The sequence below is a fragment of the Xiphophorus hellerii genome, chromosome 22, assembly GCF_003331165.1.
Source record: "Xiphophorus hellerii strain 12219 chromosome 22, Xiphophorus_hellerii-4.1, whole genome shotgun sequence".
Lineage (NCBI taxonomy): Eukaryota > Metazoa > Chordata > Actinopteri > Cyprinodontiformes > Poeciliidae > Xiphophorus > Xiphophorus hellerii.
Genome location: NC_045693.1, coordinates 24631618 through 24645048, shown reverse-complemented (window position 1 = coordinate 24645048; position 13431 = coordinate 24631618). Strand labels below are relative to the sequence as shown.

General features: G+C 39.9%; 1 protein-coding gene across 1 annotated transcript in view; it reads left to right on the top strand.

Moving 5' to 3' along the window:
• Positions 1-693: 693 nt before the first annotated feature.
• The window catches only part of peli1b (pellino E3 ubiquitin protein ligase 1b), a 46950-nt gene continuing 34212 nt past the window's right edge, over positions 694-13431 (top strand). The window contains exon 1 of the mRNA XM_032553379.1: positions 694-979. The gene's annotated coding sequence lies outside the window, so the exon portion shown is untranslated. The remainder of the gene's footprint in view (positions 980-13431) is intronic.

Genomic DNA, 13431 nt, shown 5'->3' with positions numbered 1-13431 from the left:
TACGACATTTGACTCAATATGTACATTGTAAAGTTCCTGGCATACGGTTAGAAAAGGTCTAAGCAAGTTTAGCTTGTTTGGAAGGACTGCTGGGAGAAAAAGTAAATTCAAAAATATGTAAAGACATTTTTAAAAATAAAACAATGCCATAACTGAATTAGCCACCAGACGTTATACACAACACAGAAGTACTTCTGTCAGAGGAAATGGGCCACCATTTCATCAAGAAGCCTGTGGTAAAAGGGTGGAAATGGTGGGTTTGTTGACCCTATAAAGTACTGGATGTGGATATTCGTTAAATTGGAATCACTAAATTAAAACAAGCTATGAAAAGCAGCCAACCAATACCGAGACTGACTTTTTTTTTCTTTTTGGCTGTTGGCAACAGACAACAATTGGTTACTAGGAAATAAGTTACAACCTTAAAACAAACGAATAAGAACAGGTGTTTACGTTTTTAAAGTGAAAATTTAGATCAAACCTCCGTTAGATGTATAGTTTCCAAAGTTTAATTTAATACTATTTTAGTTTTCAACTTCGAATTCAGAAAATATGACTTGATGGTGTCCCTGAACGCAGCACCAGCATCACTGATGAGATGAAAAATACTCCAGCTCCCAGCATGCCTTGCGCGGGTGTTCTCCTGACGCACACGCGCACAGAGGCAGAGAACGACTCCGCTCTGTGTTTACGTTGAGATGCTCACAACAAAGGACAGCGCAACACGGAGAGGCTGCTCTCTAACACAACCCGCCGCGGCTACAAATTTCTTTAAGCATTCAGTCATTTTACCGCGAAGAGAGACGAGACAATATCAAAATTTCCCATTGTCTTCCGATATATATGTATGTTTTTTTAAAATTTATTTTATTGCGTGCTTTAATTTCTGGTCCACGAGCTCAGACGCGAAGAAATTAATGTGAAATTTCCTTCGGAGCACCACAAGACACTGAGCGAGGACTTCATCATCTGCACCGCAGTAAGTACACTGATTTATCCGAGTAAATATAACAGACACGGCAGCGTAAGAGCGTCCGGTTTATCCCTCCGTGTTTTCTGAGCGTCACCTGCTTTGTCCAGCCAGCCTCTTACTTCATTTGGTAATGTCCTATCACTCTGCTGGGAAGTCATCAGGCAGCGCTGCGGCTGCTAACTATCGTCTCTGTCAAGTGTTTTCTACTCACAGACAAATCCACGAGCTTGCACCTGCTTTGAGTTTTTTATTTATTTTTTTATTTTTTACGGGGTTGTAGCTATAGCGTCCTGATTTATTACATCATGTCCATCCTGTGCACTAAATATGTGAACCTTTTGCAAAAAATTTTAGCAAATGCTTCTGTTTTTCATCCTCAGCTTGATAATATTATGCTTTTTTAAGGTGTAGATCTTTTTATAGAATTGTATTTTGTATTGTCTGCTAGTTATTAAGCTGATTATTCATTTATTAGTATGTCATATATTGGTACCCTTTTTACTATACTATCATTGGATTTATCAGAAAGACAAGGTAAAGTTGCAGAAGGATATTGCTGCATGCAAAGGTTATCTCCTAACTTTTTCAAAGCAGTTTGGAGAGCCATCTTGCAGAACACGTCAGACGAAGGTTTGTGCTGGGTTGCAAAAGCCTCTTTTATTAATTTTGCAAAGCGTTGAATTTAAAGGTTACACAGGAATTCCTTTGGTGTGTTTTTTATTGTAAAGATGGAGGAACAATGCATAATTGAGCAGATTTTTCCAGACGTTACCGTTTCACACAGTTTGAACTTTACTCTAAAGGGCTCCGGTCGTGATGTAGGTGTTGTTAAAACACACGTTTGCACATTTTTTGGAGGGCGCGTGTCCTGCGGATCTGCATGGTTGGTGTCAAGAGAGTCTCAGTTACAGGGAGGAAACTGGAGTCGGCGGTGTCATGCAGGGAGTTCAAGAGAGAGGGAGAGCTTGGATGTCCTAACGGAGGCTCAACGCTGTATCCTTAGTAACCCAGTCTGTGAAGACACAAGCCAGCCTCCCAATCCCAACATTGTGTTGACTGGCTAGATAAAAAAAAACATTGTTTTTTCTCACGTTAAGTCGGTTGCATTTAAATATATGCAGTTCGACATGTTGCTATGATCGCAGGATTCTCAAAGTATATCAAATACCTTTTATCAACTTTTATTTGATAGGGATTTCATGGAACAAAACCCAAAAGTAGAGCATAAAAGTGCTGTAAACCTAGCTTGAGTTGGCTAAACTGACAGGCTTGGTAAGCAGAGCTTTATTCAGACAAGTAGCTACAAGGCCATTGGTAATTCTGGAAGTGCAGGGAATCTCAGGGTGCATGCACACCAGCCCTGTTTAGATGCTTCAGTCTAACTGTGGTTTGTTTGCCTGAAAAGTCTGGTTGGTTTGGGGAGGTGTGAACGCGCAATCGAACTCTGACGCGGACCAATACAGCAAACTTTTGTTTGCCTAAAAACCCAGGTCTCGGTTCAGTTGAAATGAGCTCTGGTGAGGTTTCAATGCATATGCGAACGCCAAGCGAACTGGAGACCACTCTAAAAGAAGGAAGTGAACTGTAGCGTGGGGCATTCTGGGTAAATATGACCAAAACAAACACAAGAGTCTACCATTAGCAGGAGAAATGACTTGTAGCCAATGACAAAAGACAAATGCTGCAGTAGCTAAAATTTGATGCCATTACATTTTTGTTTGCATTTCGTGAAGAAGGAAGTTGAGCTCAGTGTCTTCTTCAGAGGCTTCCTTGTCTTTTCCTTCAATAGTTCTTGGTGCAGCGCCGCCACAGGCGTGGAGGTGAACTGGTTTTTCAAAGCACTTGGATCATTTGACCCAGTGCAGTGTGAAAACCAACCGCATCAGCTAAAGCAGTAACAACTGTTTTCATTTTGGTCCCAGTTGATTTGAGTACACCAGACTATAAGGTATGAAAACTACCCATCGGTATGAATACACCATTTTCACAGACAAACGGTGGAGTTTTTTATTTTATTTTTAGTCTATGTTTGATGAAAGCAGATTGCATTACAAGCTTCACTGTATACAAAAGCTTATGAGACTGTTTAATATTAATTAAGCTCAGATCAAAAGAAATTTCTGATATTACCGAGCAAAATATTCCCAAAGTCAATTATAACACGTTAGTATTTCATATTTTCTTGTTGTAACTTGAGAAGTTTTGATTTTTTCTTTTCATTGGAATTACTGTTTTTGTAGCTGCGATTACACTGACTGCAGCTGCTATGAAAAACATTTATTCAGTAGATTAAAAATAACTTATTGGGAGTTCCAGATACATTAAAAATGCAGCATCAGGTGAAACTTTATCAGGTTTCTGATCTCCACGCCCCAGACTCGGCGTCTGGCGTGGCTGCGATGTTATCGTGGACAGACTTAGTGCTCACATTCACACGTCAAAAAGAGTCCAAAAGCACATTTATTATGTCTCCATGACCGCATCCAGCCATGATGACAAACTAAAGTGTACACAGGCTGAAAACAGCTGGCCGCTGCAGCTTATAACAAGTCATTTTGTCTGTAAATTAGTGAGCGTAACGCCTAATGTTCCTACTTCTACATAGGAACATTTTACGTTAAAGCAACAATGAACAGCTGTGAATCCGGGTCATTTTCTGTTCAGCTGATTAAGGTAATGTTTGTTGTGCGAGGGGGGAGTGGTGGGGTTGCACTAATCTCTGTGTTTGCACGTGGCTGCGCTCTCCCTGGTTGTAATCGCGCTGACGGCTGAGCTGCAGCTTTGCTCGCGCTGAGTTTTGAGAGGCTTGGCTCGCTCCGCACGGCCCCGGCTTTCTGCCCCGCGCCGGGCTGCCGAACAGGCTGAGGTTTGTCCGGGCAGGGGGAGAGATTACGTCTCTCATGGAAAGTGGGTCAGACAGTGGGCACGATTTTATGGCCTTGTTTTCTGTTCAAGGTGGAGAAGGAAAGATGAAGATAATTTTCCCATAAGGTTGCTTCAGGAAGCTTCTCATGTTCTCCTGCTGCAACTTCTTTTGTTCTGTGACTAAATCATGATATGGTTCGGAGATGGGTTGCTCTGTTGGATGCTGCATGCCTTAATCTGAATTTATAAGCCCTGAAAAACACAATTTGTTCAGGCAAATACTTTGTTCTGCTCTCGTCACCTATCTTCTGAAAACTTCTTTCTCCGTGAGTTTTTTAGGTGCTGTTTTAGTGATGCATATAATTGTAACAGTTCTATGGAGGATAATACTCCTATTAACTTGCATCTGACATGGCAGTACGGCTGCAAAATTTATCTGTCCAACTGTCTTCTCTTTATTTCTCTTAAAAAAGATGAAAAAACTACATAAAAGGGATAAATTAACGCTGGCCTGAAGAGGGTGTGTGATTTAAGGCTGGGTTTTCTTGCAAAAGTGTGTGTGAGTTTATGCTAACAAATCAAAAAAAAAATTTCCTAACGCTTGTTTTTGCTCATCTTTATCAGGAGTTGCTATAAATGAGGCTGATACAAAAGTTTGTTTAAATATATATATATAAAAAAGACTAATTTATGCAGAAGTATGCAGATGCTATACTGTCTGTGGGATTGGGAAAATAACAAATCCTTGGATATTAATGTACTGTTTCTTTCTGGGCTTTATTTCGCTCATTTGCATATTGCACAATGTTACAACGGCTCAGGAGGCATTTTTCATACTGCCGATGCTTTTTAGCACATTTCCGGTCAGAATACTCAAAGATTGAGTGTTTTACCTGTAGATTATTTAAAGTGCAAGTCATGTAAGACTTATGTAAGTCAAATTTGGATGGAAAAATCAGCCATGAAAGCCAAACATTTTTTTCTGTTTGCAGATTTGTCATTGCGTGCGCGCAAAGCAGTTTCTGTGGGGACCTTCGGTTTCTGTTTGAATCATCATGTTTTGTTTTAACACAAACAGCTGAGTTAAAGCTGCTCTGGTTCTACATAACAGGATTTTTGGGGTTGCTGAGATCATCTCTGCGGCTTCCCTGTCAAGTTGTTTGTCAGAACGGCCCGATGTCGTTTAGCGGCCCAAGAAAACACGCAGCCATGCAGGCGCGTTTTCTTATACACAGCGCTGAGTCTCTCAGAGGCTGTGTGATCATGCTCAATACCCATTTCCTGCCTCTCTCCCCAGCCTTCCTGTGTCGAATGAGCTTGAGTGAACGTCGATGATGAGTCTCACACACAGATTGGTTGAGTGTGGGACTTGTTGACGTCGTGGCTTCCCCGCTCAGTGCTGCTGCTGCTGCTTCTCTAATGCACAAAGAGATACCGAGCAGCGTGAAGTAGTGAGCAGTGATTGTTTTTACTCAACCAGGCAATTGTGGAGAGAATTGCTGATGTCTTAAGGAAAGTGTTTCGTCTTCACGGTCCTTGTTTGTTCACTAATGTTTTCTATCAAGCCTTAGAGGCCTTCACAGAACAACTAGATCCACACTTACAGTAAATTACAAGTAGGTGGGGTCTATTTATCAGTCAGAGGATTTCTAAAGCAATTGTTTGGACTCAATTTTATTTAGTAAGGTGAACATACTATATATGTAAACAAGATTTTTACATATATAATTCGCTTTGCTTAAAGCTTAATCTTAATAAACTTGTTATTTTGGCTTACTTTATATATATATAAATTATATATTATATATATACATGTATATATACTGTGTATATATATATATATATATAGAGAGAGAGAGAGAGAGAGCGCTAAATACCAGCTACCTGGTGTAACAGCAATATTAATACCGAACCACATTTTCATATCAGTGTGTCATTAATATTAGGGATCACTATTATAGCTCTACATTGACTGATTTGACAATTTTTAGTTGGAGTTGTTTTTAATGGCTACAGTTAGCCAAAATAACACGTTTTACTCCAACCACTCCCAAAGGGTTTGTTTACATTTTCAAAATGAGGCATCTTTTCCTTATTTAAAAAAGGAAAAATCCAACCTATCCCTTTTATTTGGCTTCAGTCAGTTTGAGGATTTCATGACTTTTTGTCACAGACGTACATTTTGTACATCGAACGGTTTAATCAGTAAAGATCTCAATGAAAGATTTTATATGGCAAAGCAAGCTGGCTTATGAGTCAAATGGCCGGCTGAGGACCAAATATCAGGACTTTCTGTCACTGAAGGCTCCAGAGCCAAGTGAAGTGAGGAAGTCCTGCTGGGGCTGATGGATTTGACCTCTGAAAACTCATAGCAAGAACCTGGGATAAAATTAAACTTCCTGACAATAATAAACATTCAAATTCTTCCCAAGATGTAAGGAAAGAAAAGGACTGAAAGAAGCATGAGTGAGATTATTCCTGCATGCTATGTAACTTTCATTTTCTTATATTGTTAAAACTGAAAATCGGGTTTTGAAGAAATATCAGCTTTTTCAGCTCAGCAATTAGTTGCTGCTTTTCCTGTACAAATGTGCACAAAACTTTGTCAATATTTCGCTAATGTCATAAAAAGATGATTTTGGGAAGTGTTTCCCTCAAATAAATGGAATTGAAATCACACATGAATAAGTTTCTTCATGCGATAAGTCATTAAAAAAAACATGCTCCGACTACTTCATCTGGTCGTTGGTTTCGATACGACTGAAAAAACAACCTAAAGCTAGGGGCAAAACCTTTTATTGAAATTGCCACGTTTCTGTTAAGCGAATTTATTTTCATCTCATCTCTTTTCATATCATCTGAACTTTTTCCTAAAAGACCCCAAAGTGGTTCCATGGGTCTCATTTTCAGCTATTTTAAATCATAAAACACTGAAATCTGCGTCAAAAACCAATGATTAGAAATGTTTGAGTACACTCTGACCCCTGATGAGAGCTCTGCTGTCAGATGCTTTAAGGCCGGCCACAGTGCATGTTTTATAAAATCTAGAGATGACACTTGGCTGTGCAAGCAGTGCTGTGGGGACATACGTGTGCTTATGTAATGTGTATACTCTATCATCCTTGTCACTGTTATTTATTAGAGAGAAGTGTTGCAGCATGCAGCCGCTGACTGGACGCTGATACTGGATTCCTGTGTATGAGGCTAAAAAGAACAGGAGCATCATCTTTCATAGTAAACCTATAAGATTTCACATCCAGACATGTTTATCATGACATGTATCAGCGTCTGACTGTGTGCAACACACAGGCACCTGGGTGCTTTTACTGTAAGCCCGTACTCTGACTGTGTTATGTTTTTTTTGTGCTGCTCCAAGACCTTGCTTATTTGTGTCCAACAAGACTGTTAGTTGTATGTGTGCACAGTATACTGCAGTCGGCGTTCTGCCCGCTGAATCATTGATGAGGCTGTAATTCGAGCGCCAGCCCTCCCCGCCGTCTGTCACAGGATTGTCTCCTCCAGGCGCAGCCCTCAGGAAAACCAGCAGGCGGCTCTTTTACGGTTACATTCACACCAGTCCCATTTAGTCCACTTTAATTTAATTCTATTTTGTTTGCCTAGAAAGGCCGGCCTGTTGGGGACGTGTGAATCAATCGAACTGTGGTTTGCCTCAAAACCTAGGTCTTGACTTGGTTGAAGTGAACTATGGTGCATATGTGAATGTCAAGCGGACCGGAGACTGCTCCAAAAGCAGGAAGCAAACTATAGCGTAGGACATTCTGGGTTAATGCAACCAAAACAAATGCTAAGCGCTAGTGGGAGAAATGGTTTGTGGTTTTTTACCAATGACAAAAGGCAAATCCTACCACCGCAAAAGTTCAACGCCACTCCATTGTGTTTACGTGTTGTCAAAAAGGATGTGGCTCTCAGTGTCTTCTTCAAAGACATTCAGTGGTTCTTGGTGCAGCGCCACCACAGGCGTGGAGGGGAATAGGTTTTTCAAAGAGTTTGGATTGTTAGACACAGTGTAGTGTGAAAGCAAACAACACCAGCTGAAAATGTAACAAATGTTGCTACTTTGGTCCCCATTAGAACCGAGTCTCCTCGACTGTCAGGTTTGAAAACACCCTAAAACAACTACAGGGGAAAATCGGCACCGGAAACTGCAAACAGAAACCTTTTGTTTCTGTCACTGTTTCTGTTTCAGATGAAAACCTGTCCTTGAAACCTTTATTATAAATTGTATCATACCTTTTGGCTATGTCCAAACATGAACTACAAATACATCTTCTTCTGACATCACAGAATATATACTGATACATTGAGGTAAAATACCAGCAAATTAAATCAAAGTGAAATCCATTAACATCTCTTTACAAACTATTCTCCCTTTGTTAGAATTATGTAACTGGTAGCCAGAATAAGGTGCAACCAGAGTCAAGTCTAATCGAGACCCAACAGAGATTTTCCTTCTTGTACTTGTAAGAGTGCAAAAATGCCAACAAGTTTATTTTAACCTGCTATGTACAGCGAGAGAAAGTTTCTGGCATCTCATTGAATTTACCTGAAACTGTTGGAGTGGTAAAGCTGGCGAGGTTTTGGAACTGGAACTTCAAACTACTTGCAGAACTCGACGCCTTTAACTCGCTCGTTCATGTTCATTTCGGTAGAATCTACCAGACGGAAATAATCACACACCGGAAAAAAGAAAAGTTCACTCCAGCTCTACTCTTAATTGTTACTTCTTTGCACATTTTTTAGTCTATGAAGTATGGCATTTCAGATGTATTTGGTTTGATGCCTTATATCATTATTTACGTGATGGGTTTATTCTCAGAAATTAGATTCATGACTTCTTGTCTGACTGTAGAAAAATTTGCATTAGATGAATCCTAAGGTAGTCTGTTTCTTGGCACTTAGTAGGGTAATCTGTGCAGTAGACAATCTTAATCTTTTTTAGTAATGCACCATTTGGTGGTTCCAGTTCAAGTAGGCAAGCAAGTAGTTATAAGATATATCTTGAAAAAATAGTCCCGACAAGTTGAAGACAGAGATTACAAAAGTCGTTATTTATTACTTTATGAGCTAATCAACGTCAGATTTTGGAAAATCTGATTCAAATATTTCTAACATTATTCATAAAAACAGAACCACAAATTCTTTTAATTACTTTCCCTTAGCTGCTTTCATTAGCGAAGTGCAGCGGAGAGAAGGGAATGATTAGTTGACCTCAGTCATGAGTCAGATTCACCTCACAGCTCCACAGATTCACACTCTGACATCTGCTCTCATCCACTCAGCTTTTCATTCAGTCTGAAGATGAACACCACGCCTCGGCCTCCAGCCGGGAACTCCCCCGCCCTGCTGGGGTCCTATTCTGGATCCTGGAGTCTGTGAAGATGCCAATCCCGTGGACGCTCCACAGCAACCAGTAGTTTGTTATGAAGAGTTAATTTAATGCTCAGCAGGAATTTGGCACCAAAGGGTCTGACTGGTTTTTTTAGGACTGGTGGGTGGAGATGTGAGTGGTTCCACTGAGGACTATGAAAGGCCGTGTCCTGATTGAGTTAAACTAAAGATGTGTGTTTTCTGGCTGTACCGTTGGGTTACTCTAAGAGACAGAGCAGCTTATGATGCCACTGTTACAACCTAGTCGCTTCGGCTCTGGTCCGCCTAAAAACCAAGGTCTCGGTTTGGTTGAAGTGATCTCTATTCAAATGCCAAGCAGGCCACGCGGCGCTGCAAAAGTACTAAGTGGACTACAGCGTAGAGCATTCTGGGTAAATACAATCAAGACAAATGCAAGAGTCTAACTCTACCAGGAGAAATGGCTCATGGTCTTTTGACAAAGACAAAAGAGAAATTCTACTACTACTAAAATCTCACGCCACTCTATTTCTGTTTACTTTTTGAAAAGGAGGAAATGAGATCAGTGTCTTCTTCAGTGGTTTTTGAGTTGCTTCCTTCGGTGATTCTTGGTGCAGCGCCAACACAGGTGAGGGGGTGCACAGGTTTTTCAAAAGGTTTGTGTGTTTGACACAATTCAGTGTGAAAACAAAAGGCAGCAGCTGAAAATTTAACAAATGTTGCCATTTTGGCCCCCAGTTGAACTGAGTCTGCCGGACCATTAAGTGTGAAAACAAGCCTAAATTTCCTATTCAGACAAACTAAAGGGATAAACGAATGTGACCCAATTTAAATATTATCTTCATGCACTTTGTTATAAACCGCATTTTATAAAAATGCCAAATATAACAGTTTGATTTGAACACTTTTTTTGACACGTCCTTACTTGACTACCTTTTTACATTTTAAGCACACACTGAACAGTTTTCTGACTTACTCAGACACAAAGAAAGGGATAACTTTGAAAGACCTCTAGAAGCTGCACCCAGAGACATGTTTAAAACATACCAAAGTTTGACTCTTTGGCAGCCAAGTAATTTGTAAACTGTTTTGGCAACAGCGCATTAGGAAGTGTTTCTGTTGTTTCTAGGAGTTTATGAGATCCCTGGTGTGACCTGATACCACTGAATGTGGATTTGCTGTAACACTATGTTTTCATAAAAGTGGGGAGAAGGGGGTCTAACTCCGCTCACATAAAAATGACAAATGATCTAGGGCTAATTAATTTCCTAGTTGCTGTTTTTGAGAACATGTGCTAACTATCCAAAGCGAACAGGATGTGGACCAGTCATTTCCCAGAAGTCGACGGTTTTATGAACGTTTGCATTTATGGTGTTTTACTTATGAGAGTTACAGCTTTGCTCAACTTTCAGACAAAACAGGATCAGTCCCCTGAAGACAGATTTGTTTTTTCATGGGGTGGTTAATAAAACGTCCTCGTGAATTTAAGCTGCTGTTTTGGGTCAAATGTCAAGACAGTATAGAAGATGTGTAGATGTAAAGAAGCTGGATTAATAAACTTTTTATATGAGTTCTCACGTGTTGAGAACAAACATAAAAATACTCCATTCAAGATATATTCCTGCAGCTTTTTGGAACTAGTGCCATCTCAGGAAATAGCAATTTTTTCAGTTTGGTCATCAAACAAAACAAAAGCAATACATACGGATGGGAGGATGTGGTTTAGTTGTTACATGTTTAATCTCAAATTGAAATGTCCATGTTTGAAGTTGGAAAAATTAACTTATTAGTAGTTGAAATTTTAAGAGGAAAAATGACAGCTTTCAAAAAACTAATTCTGACCTCAAATTCCAGTATGGCTGACCTACATTAGAGGTTTACTGATAGCTGGAATCACAAATATTTTTTGTACTTTTAAAGATTTGTATCTCATCCAAATTTTTACACACACAGAAAATACTGGCCAGCTCCTGTAACAGCATGTTGCTAAATTTTCTAATAGTACAGAATTCATAGAAATAGCTCATTAGCATGCAATGCTAGTAGACGTTAGCCTGATCACTGAGCATGAAAATAGGGAAAGTTTATAAATTTATAAACTGGAAACTGAAACATATTTAGTTTGGTTCTCATATCATTTCTTCAGAGCTAAATGGAACAAATCTTTAATGGTGCGTTCACACCAAACATGTTTTGAGCGTCAGGCGCGTCTGCTTTACATTCAAAGTCTATGTGAAGGCGCATCGAGGGCCGTTGTGGCGCGTTTCGGAGCGTCTAGCGCGGTGTGATTTGTACCGTTTTGAGCGTTTGATGCGTCAAAAGCGTCTAATGCGTCCAACAGAAAACAACAGGTAGAGCTGAGCCATCTGACGCGCACTCGACGCGCCTTCACATAGACTTTGAATGTAAATCAGACACGCGAAGCGCTAGGTGTAGAGCAAAATGTCAAGCGTCTGCATTCAGAGTGCAGACGCTTGACACTGCAAGTTTGAAGCGTTGGACGCATTTTTGACACTCGTAACGCGTTTGGTGTGAAGGCACCATAAGTCCTCACCAACACTTCCTGATTTACCATCATCCGCTTTAGTTTCACATAGGGAGTTCTCCGAGTCTTCTTTACTGAACTTCTCATTTGTTCAATATCCAAAGAAGCAAAAATCAATCTGCTTGAATAAATGGCTGTACATCACAGTTGATGCTTCCTTATTTTCTTTCCAAATGGGGTTGTGAAAGACGGGAATGAGAAACCATAGTTAGGAACAAAAGTGAAACTTGTTACTTATTACTGATTACAACCAGGCATAAATAAATAGTATGATGTTTTTCTAGTATAATAATAACCTGAGTGAAAACAACATTACTGGATTTCCACTCCAGTCACAGTTGCCATAGAAACTTCAGTCAGTTTGGCCCATTCTCTTGAATCTTGTCCTGACATTGAAATCACTTATTTAAAGTGAATTAATGTGGAACATCTGGTTGGGATGCATTTCTGTCCTGGTATGTCTTTGTTCTGGGTAACCAACAGAGGTTTGTTCGAACACCACCCAACAACAGCTCTGCCTGCGCTCTGTTTTCCTTGGAAGTCAAGAATCGGCGGTGGGAATGACTTCATGAGGATTTGATCATCGTCACTCTCACCAACAACACTGCCTTATATTTTACACGCACAAGTATTACATGTATTCTTGACTTTCAAAGAGCATAGGAGCATCTGCACTGAGAAAAGCTCAACGGTTCTTTTCCTGTCTTGTTCTTGGAGAAGAACAAGACAGGAAGATTATGAGCATCATTTGACTTTACAAGTTGGAAATCAGATTTTAGGTCTGATTTAAGTGGGAAAACACAGTTTGTAGCTGTAGATTTAAAAAATGGCTTCATTGCCCAGCGATCTGAAGTCAGTGCACTAAAGACGATTTGTGTATGTCGTAAACAATGGAAAAGTGTGGCAGCCTTCTTTCAGCTGTTTATAGCAGTAATTGAATCTTTAGGTTCTTGGTGAAGCGATTCGATTACCGTTCAGAAGAATCCGTTTCCCTTCTAGACCTGTACGTCTGTCCTTCACTACTCTCGTTTGGAGCACAAAATCCACTTAAGAGTCTGTGGAAATGGCTTTCAGTAGCTCACATGTTAGTTATTTTATTGTCGCTTTGTTTTGGTCTTGTGCGCGTGGTTTGGCATTTCGGTGAAAATCGTTGACATTTTATCTTTGCATGTGATTTTCACCATAAACCCTCCTTGTGACGCACTTTGCACACTTCAAAGGTCCAGCCTCTGCATTCCTCAAGATTTAGTAATAAAATAACTTCAAGAGAATCATGTTTTGATGTTTGTTATTGGAGTCAGGATTGTCCACATCTCAGTGTTACTACTTTTTGATTCGTGCAGAGGGTCTGGCCCCTCGGCTATTAGGAAACGATTGCTTCCTGGAGGCATGGACTCTGTTTAAGTTTTAAACAGAAAAATAAAATAGAATAGAATTCAACTTTATTGTCATTGCACTGTCACAAGTACAAGCAACGAGATGTAAAATCCAGTTTTTCTGGTAGAAAGTCAAAAAGGAGAAGTGAAGGGAGATATGAACCAAGTGGAATAGCATAGAAAGGCCAGACTATCCTAATTTGATTTTGACTGGACTGCTACAATTGGTAGTTTTAGCAGATTTTTTTTTTTTTTTTTTTTTTTTTTTTTTTTGTAACCCCTCCAGGGGGTCTTTTTGTGGGCTC